Source organism: Bubalus bubalis, chromosome 7 (genome assembly GCF_019923935.1).
Source record: "Bubalus bubalis isolate 160015118507 breed Murrah chromosome 7, NDDB_SH_1, whole genome shotgun sequence".
Classification (NCBI taxonomy): Eukaryota; Metazoa; Chordata; class Mammalia; order Artiodactyla; family Bovidae; genus Bubalus; species Bubalus bubalis.
Window position 1 is genome coordinate 105,794,536 of NC_059163.1, and position 4,867 is coordinate 105,799,402.

A 4,867-nucleotide genomic window follows, 5' to 3' on the forward strand; every position below is an offset into this window, starting at 1 on the left:
TGAGGCTGGGGATTAAGGAGGAGGTCTATACTGAAGTTACCAATTACGAATAGTATTGAAAGTCCTGTGGTCGGAGGAGGCAATGGCACCCCACTCCAGTACTCTTGCCTGGAAAATCCCATGGACAGAGGGGCCTGGTAGGCTGCAGTCCATGGGGTCGCTAGGAGTCGGACACGACTGAGCGACTTCACTTTATTTTTTCACTTTCATGCATTGGAGAAGAAAATGGCAACCCAGTCCAGTGTTCTTGCCTGGAGAATCCCAGGGATGGGGGGCCTGGTGGCTGCCGTCTCTGGAGTCGCACAGAGTCGGACACGACTGAAGCGACTTAGCAGTAGCAGTAGCAGTGGTTGGAGGAGCTCATTAAGTGAGTGAAGACTGATAGAGAAGTCCGAAGATTAAGAAGGTTGAGTCCTGGGACGCTGTGATATTTAGAAATCAGGTAGATAATTAGGAACAAGCAAAGAAGGTTGAAAGTGTGTTGCCAGTAAGGTAGGAGGAAAAGCAGAAGAGTGGGTGCTGAGCAAGTAAAGGTGGAATGATTCAATTCCACACACACATTAACCTCCAAAAGCATTTATTGAGGGGAATCTAAAGGAATATGCAGTAGCTGGTCCCCATCACCCTCTGGGGAAGTGCAACCCTAGGGACCTAGGAGGGCTGAGGATTGTATTCCAGGTGAGGAATCCCAGCCCTTAGGCTGTGGGGCTGAAAAGCTTAGGACTAAAGTCCCAGCTGCTCCCCTGATATGATCAGGGGCTATGATCCTTGCCTGTGGTTCTGTCTTAAAAGGTGACAAAGGCCCCTGAAACTTCTCTGTTGTGATTAACTGGGAAGAATTCTCAGGGAGAAATGGAATGCATTTGTGCATGCTAAGTCACTTCAGTCATGTTGGACTCTTTGCAACTCTATGGATTGTAGCCCACCAGGCTCTTCTTATCCGTGGGATTCTCCAGGCAAGAGCATAGGTTATCATGCCCTCCTCCAGGGGATCTTTCCAACCCAGGAACTGAACCCACATTTCTTACACCTCCTGCATTGGCAGGCAGGTTCTTTACCACTAGCGCTACCTGGGAAAGATTGCGTGTGTGTGTGTGTGTTAAAACAAGAGCAAAGAGATATAAGAGGAGAATTATAAGCTGATAAAAAGAGTAATGTAATAAGAGTATGCACATATGTACTCTGTCTCCTCTAAAGATCCTGTTCCCTTCCATGGCTTTTACTCTGAAAAATGTTCAGATGACTTTCTCAGCCTTCATACCTTACTGTTTGAAATTCCATTGGTACTCTGTCTCTAAAGATCCTGTTCCCTTCCATGGCTTTTACTCTGAAACATGTTCAGATGACTTCCTCAGCTTTCATACATCACTGTTTGAAATTCCATTGGCACCTCATATTCAATATACTCAGAACTGAGCTCACTCCCATCCATATCATTCTCTATCCACCACCCCCACCTCACCAAGTATGTATTTTTCCTGCTGTTGTTCCCTATCTTAGTGTATGGTTCTGTTTTCACTTTTTCTCCATAAAAATAATCACAAACTCTCAGTGGCATACAACACACATTTACTTCTCACTTATGGGTTTATCTGCTAGGCAGTTTCTGCTTCAGGCTGTGAGTAAAGTTCAAGTCTGTTCCATGAGTTTCTGGGGCCCAAACTGAAGAGTAGCAGCAACCTGGGGCATGTTTTTCTCTTGGAGGTAAGAAGCCTGGATTTAATTAGTTGACTATACCATTGCAGAGTCAGATGCAACTGAGCGTACTTGTGCACACGCGCGCGCACACACACACACACACACACAGTCTAAATTCACCTACAGGCTACACAAACTTCTATTTGCTTTAATATGGCTTAGAAACTGCTAGTGTAATGATGCTTTTCTTTATGACAGTTTAGATCACAGTTTATGTTCATATTAAATAGTCCATATTAAAACTTTTCTGTTCACAAATGTTTTCTGTAAATCAAATTTAGCTGAGGATGATCAATACTTTTTTCAAAGCAAATGACAATATCATTTGTATACATACATATATACACACATACATTAAACTTTTTAATCTTTTATAGTAAAGTAGAAAAGAATGTATAGGAATTAGATTAATATTGGATATTTTCAGTTATTTATCACCAAAATTTTGAGTGTTTTATTTCTCCAATAAAAGAAAGCCAGGAAAGTGTCAGTCAATAAGTTTCAAAATAGATTTTTAAAAAAGAGAGAAAACCTTATTCTAGTTCACCTTGTATTTTAAATGAATACCCAGTAGCTCTAAAAGGAGAATAACTATTTTATGAATTTTTTCCTAAGAAAACATTGAACTTATTAAAGACTTTTCTATTTACCTCTCAAAGAATCCCAATTAAACTAGAGATTTTGATAGCTCAAAAACATAATTTTAGCTCTGTAACTTTCCATTCAATTTTGTTTGAACCTAAAACTGCTCTAAAAAATAAAGTATATTAATTTGTTAAAACTACATAATTTTGGAATATTTTTAGAATAAATTTTAACTTATAGTTCAGGTGATTATTAGGTTGTCTCAGAGGTTAAAAATTTGTTTCAGCTCAGTAGTTTTCAACTCTTATCTATCCAGGTATTAGAACTCTTGCGGGGCATTTAAATGTAGATACCGCCACTGTGTGGGGGCTTCACAGGTGGCAGTAATGGTAAAAATGCCAATACAGGAGACATAAGAGATATGGATCTATCCCTGGGTTGATTAAATCCCCTGGAGGAGGTTCTGGCAACCTACTCCAATATTCTTGCCTGGAGAATCCTATGGACAGAGAAGCCTGGCAGACTATGGTTCATAGCGTCACAAAAAATCAGATACAACTGAAACCACTTAGTACTCATGTACGCATGCAACTCTGTGGATGTAATAAATATTACTTGAAATGGGTGAATTTTATAATAAGTGAATTATATCTCAAAAGGTGTATTTTAGGAAATGTTGGTGCCCAGTTATCATTCTGGACTAATTAAATCTAAGACATCTGAGGAAAGATCAAGGCACACACCCAGGTGATTCTCACAGCCTGAGGATAAAACCACTGTTGAGCTTCTTCTATTTAGCGAAAAAAAGTACTAGCATTCATTATTTTGGGGATTTATTCTGGCAAATGAAGTGTTTAAAAGCAAAACAGTTTTGATTTCTAACTTTGTTTAGCTTGATTATAAGCCTTCATGATGATGTAAGGGTAAAATTCTTCAGAAGTAAGAGAAAGCCACCTAGTTATCTTTAACTAACATTAATGTGATATGGAAATATGCTAATTTCAGACAAGAAGGAAAGGCAGAATTCCTGTAGAACTATATTCAGAACCAAAGAGATCTCTTCTGGAAAAGGGTTGTTTGTAGCAGGTGGTGGTGATGGTGGGGTGGTGATTTCCACCATTGTGCAGAGGATCAGCAAAATCTACCAGAAGGCTCTGGACTGGACTGGCAAGTAAAACTTCTCTGTAGATGTAGATGAACAGATTTTCAGTGACCCAGAACAATCACCCTGTTCATTATGCTGACAATGTAGCAGGTTGCATCCATGACGTGAATTTAGTGCTGAAAAAGGACGAGTCCCATAGTGGAATATGCCATTTACAAATCTCTTCTCCTCTCCTTTCATGGTATCACCTACACTGCTAGATGCCTGCTGTCCTCAGGAGATACCCTGTAAAATAGGACTTAGCTCTAAAAGAACTTACTCAAGCCTACCCTTAGTGAATGTCTAAGCTTTGGACCTCTCTCTCCATCTATTAAAGTCTACCATGAGTTCAGCATAGTGAACACTGTACTTGTCTTCCCTATAGTTGAGTTCTTCTCACTGTAGCACAGATAGACTCTAAGTCATGAAAGGTAATATCATTCCTCTTGAGAAAATGATTGGTCCAAGAGTAAGTGTATGTCCTAATTCAGTCCAATCAATGTGGAGCTCAAGAGTTCTACTTTGTTATTGGGAAAAACACACTTTCTCCCTCTGGATGTGAATAAGGAAGCAGGCAGTGCTGTGAATTGCTGAGAACTATGTAGTTTGCATTAGGGACACCAAGCTGAAAACAAAGTCAACCCATGTTGGTGGACAGAGCTGAGAAAGCTGCAGAGGATGAGATGAAGATTCCCGACAAAATTGTGAAAATTGTTATCAAATGCTCATGCCCAAACCCTCACTGACTGCAGAGCTTCTCTGATAGGTGAGCTCATATTTACTTTTTGGTGAGTTAATCATTTTGAAGGACTTCCTGTTCCTTGCATACAAAAGCATCTTAATTAATTTGTCTATTATATGTGGAATTTCTTTTAATTGGTTAATTTTAAAAAGTGAAATTAAGGATCAATATAATATTTTGGCTTAATAAACAATATCCTCAGGATGTCTAGCTTTAAATAGGGAATTGCCTACAATCAAAGAAGTTCATTTAAGAATAATAACAGAGTGAATGGTCCTAAGATTATTAGGGTTGAGATTTTAGATACAGGGGCTTTCTCAAATGAAAACACTCCGAAGATCCATCTGGCCTCTATTTTGTGTCCAGTAGAATCTGCCTTCCTTTTGACAATTGTTTCTATTACTTCTATAATGATGCTCCTCTTCCAACTATCACCATTACTCTGTGCTGTGCTGTGCTTGGTGGCTCAGTCATGTCTGACTCTTTGGGACCCCATGGACTGTAGCCCTCCAGTCTCCTCTGTCCATAGGATTCTCCAGGCAAGCATACTAGAGTGGGTTGCCATGCCCTCCTTCAGGGGATCTTCCCAACCCAGGGATCAAACTCAGGTCTCCTGCATTGCAGACAGATTCTTTACTATCTGAACCACCAGGAAGGCCAAGAATACTGGAGTGGGTAGCTATTCCTTCTCCAGGGCA